The sequence below is a fragment of the Schistocerca serialis genome, chromosome 5 (assembly GCF_023864345.2).
Source record: "Schistocerca serialis cubense isolate TAMUIC-IGC-003099 chromosome 5, iqSchSeri2.2, whole genome shotgun sequence".
In the NCBI taxonomy this organism is placed as follows: domain Eukaryota; kingdom Metazoa; phylum Arthropoda; class Insecta; order Orthoptera; family Acrididae; genus Schistocerca; species Schistocerca serialis.
Genome location: NC_064642.1, coordinates 786,477,184 through 786,494,122, shown reverse-complemented (window position 1 = coordinate 786,494,122; position 16,939 = coordinate 786,477,184).

Sequence of the window (16,939 nt, the reverse complement as noted above, 5' to 3'; positions counted from 1 at the left end):
CTGGACGACGGAATGCGAACGCGCCTTTCGCCAGTTGAAATCGGCGTTGCTTTCTAATACTTGCCTTACGCCATTCGATCCCCATAAACCCCTTTTGTTGATGGTAGATACATCGGATTTCAGGATCGGTGCTGTGCTTGCGCACAAAGATGGGTTGCATGATCGCCCTATTGCCTTTGCGTCCAAATTGCTCTCGTCGGCGCAAAGAAATGATCCACAGATCGAGAAAGAAGCTTTGGCTCTCGTATTTGGTGTTACTAAGTTCCATGATTCCTTGTATGGTCGTCACTTTACCATCATCACAGACCACAAACCTTTGACGTCGCTTTTTCATCCGAACAAGCCTGTACCTCCACGTACAGCGCAGAAATTCATTTGCTGGTGTATTTTCCTCTCACAGTGCCACTACGATATCTTGTATCGGTCCACTGCTAAGCATGTGGTTTTGGGGGCCTCTGGTGAGGTGCGTCGGCATCTCAATCAGCTGCGCCTCTGTCGTCGCACAGGATCTGCCACTCGCCGTCTGCTTTCAGCGATGGTGCCGTCCGGTCAGCGCCCTGGGGACCCATCTACTGGCTCGCCTCAGCCCTAGGTGTTACTGATGCTGCCTTCCATTTTGAACTATGGCGACGCGCCGCCGCCGCCGCCGCCGCCTGTTCTCCCGCCGGCGACGCCCGCAGTGGACACGTCGCTGCAGCGGCCGGGCGCCTCCCTGGGTCACGCGCCGCCAATCGCTTCCCGTGGCCAGTTGTCCTCCGACATGGAGCTCTTGCCCGCTCCGGACCATTTGTCGTCTTCGCCCGTCGGGTGCCCCGGCCAGATGGAGGTCGACCCTTCGGCACCTCCTGTCTCTCTATGGGCGCATGCACCACATGTTGGCGTGCACCCTGGAGCAGGTTTTCAGGCGTTTCCTACCTCCCCGCGGTCCGAATGGCAGGGTGCGGGTGGCACAGCCTTGCCTATTGTTAGGGTCCCCACCTTGTCGCATACGTCAACATGAGGTCCTCACCACGGTGGGCGGAAGCCTTGTGCCACAACCGTACGCCGATTTGCAGGGGAGGAATGTGGTGTCACCGCCAGACACCACACTTGCTAGGTGGTAGCCTTTAAATCGGCCGCGGTCCGTTACTATGCGTCGGACCCGCGTGTCGCCACTATCAGTGATTGCAGACCGAGCGCCGCCACACGGCAGGTCTAGAGAGACTTCCTAGCACTCGCCCCAGTTGTACAGCCGACTTTGCTACACTGCCTACTTACGTTCTCATTTGCTGAGACGATAGTTTAGCATAGCCTTCAGCTACGTCATTTGCTACAATCTAGCAAAGCACCCTATTCATTTAATATTGATATTGTGAATCATGTACCGTCAAGAGCGACGTTCATACTTAATGGATTAAAGTTAAGTATTCCAACAGCTACATCCATTTTTCTAAATTCTAATTTCCTTGTCCTGTTCCAGACCTCACGCCAGCCTGCGTGAGCTAAACGCTTGCATTTCGGCCTCCTTCAGTAAATCGGTGTTGGCTCTCCTGCCAACCACAACACTGAACTTTATCTGACTGCATGAAAATTTTGTTGGAAAATTAATAGTCAAAATACACATCTGACTGCATGAAAGTTTAGTGGTAAAAATAAATGAAAGTCACCAACCTGCATCTGACTGCGTCTGTGCAATGGCATAAAATTGTCATTCTAGATAACTTTACTCATTTTGGCCCTGTTTGTTACTTAATAAAAATTCTGTCGTGATCTGAATAGTTTGCCAACTTTTTACTCTGATAAATGAAATTATTAGCTTTACTCGTGGGAACTTTACTTTAATGTGCCTTTTGGTTCAATGCAAGCACAGGATGCGGAGAACGACATAAGGTGTGAGATGAAACTCTAATTTTATCTAAAAAATATTTATTGTTCAAACTTTTAAGGCGCATGTGAAAAACTAAAAAAACGTTTCACAAAATGCTTATTGCATCAACAATGGGATTTCTATCTAGCTTTTCGACATTATTTAGCCAAAGAAAACCTATTTTATTAATTATTATGTCTAGTTTCCCCAGGTATGTGCCGAGTTTCGTTCAATATATAGCTTATTATGTGCATAGCGCCAATTCTTACTTTGATGCTGTCACGACCCGGCTGCCTCCTGAAGGCATCTAGCTCCGACTCGAAACACGTCTGCTGTCTGTGCGCATCTCTTCACCACTATTCAAACTTTCACGGTGTGCACCTTGCTCTGTTAACTGTCAAAGATCTTACTACTCGAAGATGTACTACTCGTCCAACCTTGCGGTTGGGAGCTATCGACATTTTTCACTGGCTCTATCCTGATCGAATCTCAGCACATACCCTTCAATACTAACTACAGAAATATGCAGTTCATTAATTTGTTGAAGAATAAAAGTTATTTGTGACTTTAAAGTGGAATGTAATTGTGCCGTTTCTCGTGTTCTGCTGATGAAAATCGAGCGGCATCCCACGAAAACAAACTGATTGGAAATTTAATCATTTCTGAAATAACAGTTCCTCGCTAAGAGTTGTTACAGCCTCAAGATAACAGATTCAAGACCTACGTGCTGTTAACTGTGCAGGGTACAACAACTATACTCCATTCACCGAAACAAGAGACGTACTGTAAACACGGCAAGGCGCGTGACCACAGCGCTGCCGCCGGAGGGGTGTACAAGGCAGGGGCGCCAGAAATTAAAAAATGAAAGTCGTGTTTTTTATAATTTTGCACCTGAACATGATAATGTGATCCGAGAACTACCTTCCGACACCATTTTTACATTACATTAAAATTTATTGTCACTGAAAAAGAAAAATATTTAAGCTTTCAGGAAAAGTTGTTTTTTCGCGTTACTCTATATTCATCACTCCATATCTCCTAATCTGTGTGTGTCACAGCAAAATAATTTTATAATTGCCTTCAGTACTACGTTCTGATGACGACTGCAAATTTTCTGCCCAATGGAGTCAGTAATTGTGAAGTAATAAATTAAAATCTCACGTCCGATGCAGAACTTTTACCAAATCATCATCCGAAATATAGTAAGCGACAAACTTTCCCCCTTTAAATTTTTTTGTGGGGGTGTAAGCGAGAAAAGTTTCAGAAAGATTTGAATTTAATTTTGTAGTTGTTCGAATGCGATGGGTGCAACCGTTTGTCCTTTATGAGCGATGCATTGTGCAGTTCGCAGGCGCGGCGCTCAGTCAGTGTGGCCGTCTCAGTTGCAGGTGTGAGCTCGTTAGTAGGTATTGTACAGCGGCGATTTCAGGATGTCTTAAGTTCATCTGTAAAGACGCTTGAAAGACTAGTTGTTGATTATTAGAGTAAGTATATGTGTTTGTAGTCTCGCTGAGCATTCACTGTTTATGTGCGCATCCAATAGCATCGCATGGTTTCTTATTTTATATATTCACTTATTTCATTAGCATCACATACGGCTGTCCTCATTATGTCATCCACGGATTCAACGAGCGAGGTCGACGTGTCAGTTCTGAGTCCACCAAAGAAGCGAGCAAAGAAGTTCTTCTGAGAAGCACATGGTGCTTAATGTGTATAAAACGGAACTGTTACATCCAGAGCAGTCGATGAGTGACATTGTTTCGAAAACAGCTGCAGCTACAGGTGATGGACATTCTTCAGTGTATCGTGTGATAAGTGAGTACAGGGCCACACAGTCTTTGAAGTCTCCCAAGAAAGGAAAATTACGACAGAAACTTTCTGAAAGTGTTGATGACTTCGATAGAAATGTGATACGAAGGAAAGTACACGAATTTTTTTTTCGTAACGAAGTGCCAACAATCGATAAAGTGCTTACAGTCGTGAACGAAGATGCAGATCTGGGCAATTTTCGGAGAACTACATTTTATAAGTTATTGAGAGAAATGAATTTCAAATATGTCCGGCGTGGGCGCGATAGCATATTAATAGACAGGGATGACATCATTTTATGGAGGCGGCGTTATCTTCGAACCATTAAACGGTTGAGGGATGAAGGCAGACCCATTTACTATTTGGACGAGACGTGGGTGAGCGCAGGACATACTCGAAGTTACGTCTGGGTAGATGACACTATAAATTCCTCAAAACAAGCGTTGCTGTCCGGATTATCCACCGGAAGCAAGGCCCATCAGGTAAAGGGAAACGTCTGATTATCGCACATATTGGCAGCAAAGCAGGGTTCGTTGAAGGATGTTTGTGGACTTTCGAATCCAAGTAAAGTGGAGATTATCATGAGGAGATGTGCGCTGAAACCTTCGTGAAATGGTTTCAAGATGTTCTTCCTCGGCTTCAGGAAAATGCAGTTAATGCGAATTCCAATAAGCACGAAATATCAGAGTGGCTAAAATCTAAAAACATCGATTTCGAAGACGGTATGTTGAAGAAATATCTTTTAGATATAGTTAAAAATCACAGAACAGCGCACAACGAATACGCAATAAATGAAATGGCGAAGAATGCAGGAAAAACTGTTCTCAGAATTCCTCCGTACCACTGTGAACTAAACGCCATCGAGTCAGCGAAAAACAAAACATGCAAAATGTCAGAAGTTAAAGTACTGATAGAAGAAGCAGTAAGAACAGTGACTGCAGAGGATTGGAACAAGTGCGTCCCCCATGTCGTAGAAAACGTGGAAACTCAAATGTGGAAATTAGACTGCATTGTAGAGGAGAGAGAGGAGCGATTTGTTATAAACCTCAATGAAAACAGTTCAAGTTCGACAGAGTGAACCTTGTTTCGCCCTTTATCATTATTATTACTGGTATTGTTTTTACAATTATTTGTGTTTGAATGGAGCGTTTTGTTAGCAACCTGAATGAAAATAAATCTGCTTCTACAGAATGAACTCAGTTTAACATTATTTTAAAATTATTGTTAAATTTATTTCGTACATTGTTGCCCATGTTTCTCACGGTGACAGCTCGGCAGCCAGCCAAACGCCGCCAGCTGCAAAGCGTGCGCCAAGGATTTTCCACACCCCTACGTATCACGTTAACACCGAATGCTTTCTCTGGAAACGAGTGTAGTCGCTCACGTGACACTGCTTATGTTTCGTCCCAGCTCTCGGTGAATAGACTATATAGAAGACTGCAAGCTGGTGAATATTTATTAGAACTTACGCATTCCACTTGGGGCGGTGGAAGCAAATAGCCACCTCGCGTGTACTGCAGTCTTAGAACAAATGAGATCAGTGACACGTCATCTATGGTAACAAAGAGAAGGTATCTCTCCCTCTCACATTCTCTCTTTTTCAACTTTCCGTAAAGGCCAGCAAAGCGAGTAACCGACGTTTTCAGGTGGTGACCCATAAGCTACGGGAGCCAACCTAACAGAAAACAGTGGACTCCAGGATCGCTGGGGATTGGCGTTGGGCTCACAACCCAAACTGTAAAAATTAATTTTCGAAATCTAACGAAGTAATACCCAACCTGGTATGTTAACGACGAAATGGCAGATACCAAATGGACTCGAGACTGAGGTCATGGAATGTTATAACTGTCTATGCAGCTGGAGTTAACTGCTGGATGAGTACCGTCTGTATATTACTGCTGTTCAAGAGGTGGGACAGTTTCGTGAGGGAGCGATAGAGAAGAAGGTTCACATGATTTTTTACAGCTGACAATAGAAATTTCACATGTTTGATACTAGTTTTATTGTAAATAAGACCAAAAAACATCTCATTACGGACTTCCATGCGAAATCATACAGCTTGTGCAGACTCAGAATCAAATAGAAGTTTTCGGCTAAAGTCTTAACTGTGCTCATGCCGCACCTGAAGAGAAGAGCACAGAAGAGAAGGATGGAATTTATGATGTACCGGTACATGATGTATACACTGAATGCCCTAGAAGAGACTGTAAGATAGTTTTTTATAATTTTAGGAGACATAAATGCTAAAATAGGAAAAGATGGTGAATATCAGTCTTTTAATGGAAAATTCGGTATACATGATAAATCAAATGACAGTAAGGTCAGACCTGTACACTTTGCTTCTTCAAGAAGTATAGTAATGCAGTAGAACTTTTAATCACAAAAATATAATAAAAGGATGTGGAAATTTCCAAATGGAAATACCTTTCACCAAAAAAAAAATAAAAAAATCAGAAGCCGAATGCCTAATTCCAGGAAGGTACGTGGATCTCATGTAAGGAAAGAGGCTCCGAAAAAAAGAAAAAGAACGAACATGAAAGAAATGGAACGTCTGAAATGGGTGAATGAAGTGAGAACTTTTTATGACAAGTTAAATGGTTCAAATGGCTCTGAGCACTATGGGACTTAACATCTATGGTCATCAGACCCCTAGAACGTAGAAATACTTAAATCTAACTAACCTAAGGACATCACACAACACCCAGTCATCACGAGACAGAGAAAATCCCGGATCCCGCCGGGAATCGAACCCGGGAACCCGGGCGCGGGAAGCGAGAACGCTACCGCACGACCACGAGCTGCGGACACAAGTTAAATAAGAGCTAAATGAATTTCCAGCCAAGGTCGAATTTATGTAGAAATGCAGATGATTCACTTTTGAGTAGTGATGAAGCAATATGTAGAAAATGGGCTCAACACTGTGATAAGCTGTTGGATGATGGCACAGCTGAGAACGAAAGCGTGTTACCGTCTGTAAATACAAGGAACTCAGAAACAAAACAACCTGTACCAACTTCAGAGGAAGTGGTGGAAGCTGAAGAATAACAAGGCCCCAGGAATGGATCTAATACAGGAGTAACTGATTAGAAATGCGGGAAAACAGTTTGTCTAAGATTTGTAATTAAGCTTGTAACTAGGAATTTGGATAGATGAAAGTATCCCTGTTCACTGGAATGTAGGTATCCAACGCCCAGTACACAAGAATCGCGATATTAAAAAGTGCTCCAGCTACAGGGGAAATATCGTATTACCTACAGTATGTAAAATATTCTCCAACATCCTTTTTAAGAGGCCCATGTCCTATGTTGAAAATTCTGTTGGAGGCAGTCAATGTTGGTTTATTCAAGGACAGCTTCACAAAAGGGCAAATACTAGATCAATTCAAAGAGTTTGGGACTGATACACATCACCTCTTTCTAGATTTCAGATAATCCTACTATAGCATTGACAGGAGGGATCTGTGTAAAGCAGTGAAAAAGTTAAACATTCCTGGTAAACTGATTGCTTAAGTGAAAGCTACTATGGAAAACACCTGGAGGCGAATTAAAATACAGAATATGTTATCAAGTGCTGTGACCACAAAAAAGACTAAGACAGGAAACTCATTATTCTGCTTTCTGTTTAATATAGTCTTGGAAGAGGTTATAACAGATGCAGTAATTAGTACAAGAGGGACTATCTTCTAAAAACCAGTTAAGGTGCAGACGTTTGCAGATGATATCGATTTAACTGCAAGAACCCCAAGAGCAATCAAGGAAGCCTTAACAAGTCTTGAAAGAGCTGCTAGAAAGATAAACATATAGTTAAATGAAAGGCAAACTAACAATACGCCTGTTATGAAGAAAGATTATCCAGCTCAGTCTCCACCCACAGAAATTGGTTCATTTTAATTTGATGTCGTGTGCACCTTCATGTACCTTTGATCAGAAGTAAACTATAAGAACAATGTCAGTTCTGCAATCCAAAGGCTAACATTGTTCGCCAACAACGGCCTCGGAATATATCTGAAATCTAAGATGCTATTCACGAAAACTAAAGCTCTTATGTTTAAAGTTTTAGTGACCCCAGTGCTAACATATGGTGCTGAAACAAGGACTTAACAAAATTTGATGAAAAGCAACTGGACACATCCGAAAAAGAGATTTTGAGACAAATATCTGGACCAGTAGAGGAAAAATGGTAATGGAGGAAGAGATACGACCACAAATTATATGATCTGTACAGTGAACCAGACATTTTCAGCAACATTAAGATTAAAAGACTCGAAGCAACAGGGCATGTACTGAGAGCAAACGACAGAATGATTAATACCATATGCAGTGCACTGCCTGAAAGGAATCAGGAGAGTTGGTAGATCAAACCTAAGATGGGAAGACATACGGAAAATTGAAATCCAGAATTTGAATAATTCGGTACTATACAGGTATGAATGGAATGATCTTCCACAGAAGGCCAAGTCTCACAAAGAGCTGTTGTGTGACTCATGACGATGATTGTGATGATGAAGGTTGAAAATAATGTTGTAGGAGATGCATTTTCCTGCCTACCTGGAGGTTTACAACGTACACCACACTGAAATGAACAATCTTCGCAATTTAAAATCATACTGATGAAGCGTGTGACACACAGAATGTACCATCTGGAGATATGAGAACATTACAGGATACCAAAGTTAAGCCACAACAAAAAATAATTTTTATAAAACACATACCTACGCAAACATTTCAAAGAGTCACTTCCCCCATTACGACCCAGAAGTGTGAAATTTGGCTGAAAGGTGCCCACTACCTTCATCTGTAATCGAGCAAAGGCGTGGCGCCCTATGACGTCAACCCCAGGGTGGCAACACACGCGAAAAAAGGGCCACAACTCAAAACTTCATGTGAGATGTGTGGTGGGTTAACGACATCAAACTGGCATCAAATTTCACCAAAACTTTGCCCAACGACTCGGTGGACGTGTCACATGCTGGGAAGGTCAACACCCCTGCCGTACCTCTGTCTCACCCCTTCTATATCTACATCAACATCAGTACTCCGCGATTCACACTAAAGTGCCTGGCAGAGGGTTCAACGAACCATCTTCACACTAATTCTCCATTACTCGACTCCCGAACAGCGCGCATAACAAGCGGGCACCTGTATCTTTTCGTGTGAGCCCTCATTTTCCCTATTTTATTATGATGATCATTTCACCCTATGGAGGTCGGCTTCAGCAACACATTTTCGCATTCTGACGACAAAGCTGGTGATCGAAATTTTATGAGCCGATCCCGCTGCAACGAGAAACGCTTTTATTTGAATGATGTCCACCCCAAACCCTATATAATCTCAGTGACACTCTCTCTCCCATTTCTCGGTAGTACAAAACGTGTTGCTCTCCTGCGAACTTCCTCAATTTACTCTATTTATCCCATCTAGTAAGTATCCCACACCGCGCATCTGTACTCCAAAAGAGGACGGACAAGGGTAATGTAGGCAGTCTCTTTAGTAGATCTGCTGCATCTTCTAAGTGTTCTGCCAATAAAATGTAGTCTTTTGCTCACCTTCTCCACAACATTTTCTATGGGATCTTCCGATTTAAATCGTTCATAACTTTAATTCCTAGGTATTTAGCAACACTGACGACATTGAGATTTGATTGATTTATCGTGTAAGCGAAGTTTAATGGGTTACTTTTAGCACTCATGTGGATGACCTCACACTTTTCATTATTTAGAGACAATTGCCACTTTTAGTATCGTACAGATATATTTTCTAAATCGTTTTGCCGTTTGTTTTGACGTTCTGGCGACTTTACTGAACGATAATGGACACCTTAATCTGCAAAGAACCTTTTACAGCTCGTCAGACTGTCTCCTAAATCGTTTATACGGGGTGGTCCATTAATAGTGACCGGGCCAAATATCTCACGAAATAAGCATGAAACAAAAAAGCTACAAAGAACGAAACTTTTCTAGTTTGAAAGGGGAAACCAGATGGCGCTATGGTTGGCCCGCTAGATGGCGCTATGGTTGGCCCGCTAGATGGCGCTGCCATAGGTCAAACGGATATCATCTGCGTTTTTTAAAAATAGGAACCCCCATTTTTATTACATATTCGTGTAGTAAGTAAAGAAATATGAATGTTTTTTAGTTGGACCACGTTTTTCGCTTTGTGATAGATGGCGCTGTAATAGTCACAAACCTGTAAGTACGTGGTATCACGTAACATTCCGCCAGTGCGGACGGTATTGGCATACCCGTGTTAAAATGGACCGTTTACCAATTGCGGAAAACGTCGAAATCGTGTTGATGTATGGCTATTGTGATCAAAACGCTATGTATGCTGCTCGGTAGCCTGGACGACCTCACCGAAGAGTCCGGACCGTTCGCCGGATAGTTACGTTGTTTAAGGAAACAGGAAGTGTTCAGCCACATGTGAAACGTGAACCACGACCTGCAACAAATGATGATGCCCAAGCAGGTGTTTTAGCTGCTGTCGCGGCTAATCCGCACGTCAGTAGCAGACGAAGAATCGGGAGTCTCAAAAGCGTCGGTGTTGAGAATGCTACATCAACATCGATTGCACCCTTACATGCACCAGGAATTGCATGGCGACGACCTTGATCGTCATTCACCAACAGCGGTAACGTAAATCGGCATAATGTGCACTATTGGGCAACGGAAAATCCACGATGGCTGCTACAAGTGGAACATCAGCGACCTTGGCGGGTTAATGTATGGTGCGGCATTATGGGAGGAAGGATTATTGGCCCCCACTATATCGATGGCAATCTAAACGGTGCAATGTATGCTGATTTCCTACGTAATGTTCTACCGATGTTACTACAAGATGTTTCACTGCATGACAGAATGGCGATGTACTTCCAAAATGATGGATGTCCGGCACATAGCTCTCGTGCGGTTGAAGCGGTATTGAATAACATATTTCATGACAGGTGGATTGGTCGTCGAAGCACCATACCATGGTCCGCACGTTCACCGGTTCTGACGTCCCCGGATTTCTTTCTGTGGGGAAAGTTGAAGGATATTTGCTATCGTGATCCACCGACAACCCCTGACAACATGCATCAGTGCATTGTCAATGCGTGTGCGAACATTACGGAAGGCGAACTACTCGCTGTTGAGAGGAATGTTGTTACACGTATTGCCAAATGCATTGAGGTTGACGGACATGATTTTGAGCATTTATTGCATTAATGTGGTATTTACTGGTAATCACGCTGCAACAGCATGCGTTCTCAGTAATGATAAGTTCACAAAGGTACATGTATCACATTGGAACAACCGAAATAAAATGTTCAAACGTACCTACGTTCTGTATTTTAATTTTAAAAAACCTGCCTGTTACCACATGTTCGTCTAAAATTGTGAGCCATATGTTTGTGACTATTACAGCGTCATCAGTCACAAAGCGAAAAAAGTGGTTCAACTAAAACATTGATATTTCTTTACGTACTACACGAATATGTAATAAAAAGCCGGCCAGGGTGGCCGAGCGGTTCTAGGCGCTCCAGCTGGAACTGCGCGACCGTTAAGGTCGCAGGTGCGAATCCTGCTTCGGGCATGGATGTGTTTGATGTCCTTAGGTTAGTTAGATTTAAGTAGTTCTAAGTTCCAGGGGACTGATGACCTCAGAAGTTAAGTCCCATAGTGCTCAGAGCCATTTGAACCATTTTTTGTTATAAAAAATGGGGGTTCCTGCTTTAAAAAACGCAGTTGATATCCGTTTGACCTATGGCAGCGTCATCTAGTGGGCCAACCATAGCGCTATCCTGTTTTCCGCTTCAAGCTAGACAAGTTTCGTTCTTTGTGGTATTTTCGTTTGACACTTATTTCGTGAGATATTTGGCCCGGTCACGATCAATGGACCACCCTGTATAGATAAGGAACATCAGAGGGCGTATAACACTACCTCGGGGAACGCCGGTAACCACTTCTGTTTTATTTGATGACTTTCTGTTAATTACTACGAACTATAACATCTGTGACAGGGAATCAGGAACCCAGTCAGATAGCTGAGGCGACATTCCATAAGCACGCAATTTGATTGCTAACCGCTTGTGAGGTACAGTGTTAGAGGCCTTCTGGAAATCTAGGGATACGATGTCAATTTCAAATTTCTCGTCAATAACACTCAACACTTCGTGTGAGTCAAGAGCATGTTGTGTTTTACATCAACATTGTTCTAAATCCGTGTTGACTGTGTGTCAATAGACCTTTCTCTTCGAGGTAATTCATAAGGTTCGAACACAATATATGTTCCAAACTCCTGCTGCATGTGTCGTTAATGATATGGGCCTGTGATTTAGCGGGTTACCCCTATTGCGGTTTTTTTATTATTGGTGTGACCTCTGCAACTTTCTAGTCTTTGGGTACAGATCTTTCGTTGAGCGAGCGGTTGTACATGGTTGTTAAGTATAGAGCTACTGCATCAGCGTACTCTTAAGGCAACCTAACTGGCATACATCCTGGACCAGAAGACTTGCTTTCATTAAGCGATTTAAGTTGCTTCACTACTCCTTAAGATATCTACTTCTAAGCTACTCATGTTGGCAGAAGTTCTTGATTCGAATTCTGGAATATTTACTTCATCTTCTTTGGTGAAGGAATTTCGGAAGGCTGTGTTTCGTAACTCTGTTATAGCAGCACTGTCATCGACGTTATTTCCTTCTCTTGATACCAGTCCGAAGAAGGCTACAACTACGACAGCCAAACGTGAAGTCGTGTGGTGTTCTTATGGGTGCCTGAGGAAAACATTTCAGACCCAACGCCATTCAAAACTCATACGATAATGCCTCAGGAGGTGGCATAAAGGGTATTAATGAAACCACTCCTTGTCTTGGGGCAGTCATTTACTTACATTTCGTAGTGACAAAGGACGTTTCGCAGCGCACTGTGCAATAGAATGGAGATCTCGACAACGTTGGACGTCGCTGACATACCCTGGCGATTCAGCCCTGTTTAAGAACAATGTGAGGCTGTAGTCCCACTGAACGTGATCTGACCCTTTCGGAAAGTAGTACTAAAGCCATGTTTGCTCTGGTATATAGGGTTGAACCACTAAGGACGCTTCAAAACCATTTGGCGAATTTTGAACATTATCTGAAGCAGAAAAGAGTCTTCGTCCTTTCTCAGCAATCCTGTTTTGCGCCCTCCTATGGCGTGATAACGTGGTGGTGCGACATAGATACTTGCATGAGTGAAACAGCGAAGTGTTCCTCTAAGGCTCTCTAGTTTGTCAACACCCTCGGTGGCACCTGCACACCTTTGTTGAGCACTTTTAAAATGTACCTCTAAAGAGACAATCCATGACTAATTCCCAGCGCTGATCACAGTGCATGCCTATGTTCTGTATTTAACAACTACCTGTGCATAATTTGCCAGTTAAAGGTGTGTCTAAAAAAATAAGGTTTCAGAAAAAGAGGTGCAATTTATTCATTACTTCTTGAAGAGTAGGTGAGTTTGTAATACTAGTGCAGTAAATTTAATTAATCATATGCGTAGGTTAAATATGTGATATAAGATGAGAGTGCAAAATTTTCTTACGTGAAGATGCAATGTAAGCCTTATCAACTTGTATTTACAGATTGGCAGTATAAGTACATGAGCACTGATTGAGTGAACCACTTGTGAATGAACAGCTAGTAAAGTGTGAGTGATGTACACTAGACTTCGGTTATGCATTCTTAAAACTGGGAATGGTCACTTTCCGTAAATCAATGACAGTGATAGTGTGAATGGGAAAACACGTTGATGTGTGGTGAGTGCAAAACTGTTCATCAACACGAATTCTAATACGTCATGAAGGGCGCACATGGATATACCACACACAAAAACTGCTAAGAACGTATCAGTTCCGTGCAATCGACTCTGAGACGACAATCAAACTGGCCAGACTACATTGTTAGTGGTAAACTGTTTGCACTAAGCATATTATCTAAATATAATAGGAAATCGCCAATACTGTGATTAACGATCTGCAAGAACAATGTGTGAATGTTCTTTTCGACGTTATGGACAGTTAACTGTAACTTCTGGTGTGACTCATGAGATAATGGATTCGAAACTGCTTCAGCCAGCAGACAAAATCTTTTGCCACTGTCGAATGAGATGTTCTGCACACAGCTTTACCTGGATCGTCATTATTTCAGTCTATGCTAGGTTAAGAGGATTTTCAGGAGAATGAATACCGCTGCCTCCACTTAAAAGAATTTTGGAACTGTAACACTGTTTAGCTTTTAGAAGCGTATTGTTTCTACTTATTTATTGATCCTTATAGTATGACTGTTTCTCTTACCCTGCCATCCGGTGATTGATGATTATGGGAACTGTAGGCTTAAGCGTCCTGACGGTCCTATGCTGATCCAAGTCATCATAGCTTTGACTGAGGTTCCAGACCACACTACACCGAAAATAAATACAGCTACTACACCTACCTCCCTACGTTATGTTACATCTTGTAATCGAGCTTCACTAACAAATGAAATGGACAATACTAAAAAACAACAGAAAAATAAGATTTGTATCAAATAATGCTGTTGCAAATTTTACCAAAAATTTTGCATGTCACGAAGCATTGTGATTAAAAATCCAAATAAATATTAATGATTAAATACCTCATGAAGTCGAAGGCTCAGTTTGAGGTTTTCCTAGTTTTCCACAAGGCATTACTAAACAGTGGAACAGCATCAAGAAACTTCTCATCCAGAGTGAAAATACAATCCAACACCATGAGTGAATAAAAGAAGTAAATAGAGTAAGTGGAATGATTCTATGAAAAGAAAACGAATTTTAAATATGATATAGCCTATGTTCTATACAAGGGTCTATACAAGGGCGATGTACTTGAGGACAATATTATGGAAATGGGAGAGGATGTATATGAAGATGAAATGGGAGATATGATACTGCATGAAGAGTTTGACAGACCACTGTTAGACATGAGTCGAAACAAGGCCCTGGGAGTAGACAACATTCCATTAGAACTACTGATGGCCTTGGGAGAGCCAGTCCTGACAAAACTCTACCATCTGGTGAGCAAGATGTATGAGACAGGCGAAATACTCTCAGACTTCAAGAATAATATAATAATTCCAATCCCAAAGAAAGCAGGTGTTGACAGATGTGAAAATTACCGAACAATCAGTTTAATAAGCCACAGCTGCAAAATACTAACACGAATTCTTTACAGACGAATGGAAAAACTAGTAGAAGCCGACCTTGGGGAAGATCAGTTTGGATTCCGTAGAAATATTGGAACACGTGAGGCAATACTGACCCTACGACTTATCTTAGAAGCTAGATTAAGGAAAGGCAAACCTTCGTTTCTAGCATTTGTAGACTTAGAGAAAACTTTTGACAATGTTGACTGGAATACTCTCTTTCAAATTCTGAAGGTGGCAGGGGTAAAATACAGGGAGCGAAAGGCTGTTTACAATTTGTACAGAAACCAGATGGTAGTTATAAGAGTAGAGGGACATGAAAGGGAAGGGAGTGAGACAGGGTTGTAGCCTTTCCCCGATGTTACTCAATCTGTATATTGAGCAAGCAGTGAAGGAAACAAAAGGAAAATTTGGAGTAGGTATTAAAATCCATGGAGAAGAAATAAAAACTTTGAGGTTCGCCGATGACACTGTAATTCTGTCAGAGACAGCAAAGGACTTGGAAGAGCAATTCAACAGAATGGATAGTGTCTTGAAAGGAGGGTATAAAATGATCATCAACAAAATCAAAACGACGATAATGGAATGTAGTCGACTTAAATTGAGTGATGCTGAGGGAGTTAGATTAGGAAATGAGACACTTAAAGTAGTAAAGGAGTTTTGCTATTTGGGGAGCAAAATAAGTGATGATGGTCGAAGTAGAGCGGATATAAAACGTAGACTGGCAATGGCCAGGAAAGCGTTTCTGAAGAAGAGAAATTCGTTAACATCGAGTATAGATTTAAGTGCCAGGAAGTCATTTCTGAAAGTATTTGTATGGAGTGTAGGCATATATGGAAGTGAAACATCGACGATAAACAGTTTGGACAAGAAGAGCATAGAAGCTTTCGAAATGTGGTGCTACAGAAGAATGCTGAAGATTAGATGGGTAGATCACATCACTAATGAGGAGGTATTGAATAGGATTGGGGAGAAGATAAGTTTGTGGCACAACTTGACTAGAAGAAGGGATCGGTTGACAGGACATGTTCTGAGGCATCAAGGGATCACCAATTTAGTATTGGAGGGCAGCGTGGAGGGTAAAAATCGTAGAGGGAGACTAAGAAATGAATACACTAAGTAGATTCAGAAGGATGTAGGTTGCAGTAGATACTGGGAGATGAAGAAGCTTGCACAGGACAGAGTAGCATAGAGAGCTGCATCAAACCAGTCTTAGGACTGAAGACCACAACAACAATAACCTATGTACTACTACAAGGAAAAGTTAATTTTACTGAAATATTCTGTGCTGAACGAAACAGATTTATTACTGTAAATTCATTTTCTTTCATTTTCATATTTATTTGTCACTCAGTTTGTAAAAATATTTTTCTGTGTGTTAACGAGATGTCAACTTTGAATCTCAATACATTCTTATCTGTATAATCTTCTATTAATACAAAATCAAAGAAAATGAAAGAATAAAGCATTGAATAAAGCTTTAGGAAAGAAATAGTAAGAAAAGTAATATGACCTTCACCCAAAGACTCAAATAAATAGTAATGTGACTGGTACTAGAATGGCAGGAGACATGTTCAAGAAGCAAAAATGTCTTCCCACATTATGTACAATATAATATCAAGTCAGTAGAACCTCACAGACCATTACACTAATATCCTCTGCAATAGATATCGCAGGCATCCATAGATGCTTTGCAAGTGAGTTTTAAATCTTGTTGCACCTATTTTCGCTCTCGGCGTATTGCGGAAAATTTAAAAGAATGTTACAGCCATTATCCATTCTCCATTTTTCTCTTGTCTGTTGAAAGATATGGGAGAGGTACATGCATAACCTCCTGTATACACCATATTGTATAGGTTACTTTATCCAAAATTCTTGAAAAAGTAATGTATTGTACAGTACCTTCACACCTTTGTAAAAATAGAGTTTTAACAAAATGTCAGTTTGGTTTCCAGAAAGGTTTTTCAACGGAAATGCTATATATATATATATTTTCACTAATGAAATATAAAATGCTCTGAGTAACCGGAAGTCACCTGTGGGGATTTTTTGTGAGCTCTCAAAGGCTTTTCTTTGGTAAATCATGGAATACTTCTAGATACGATAAAGTACTGTGGT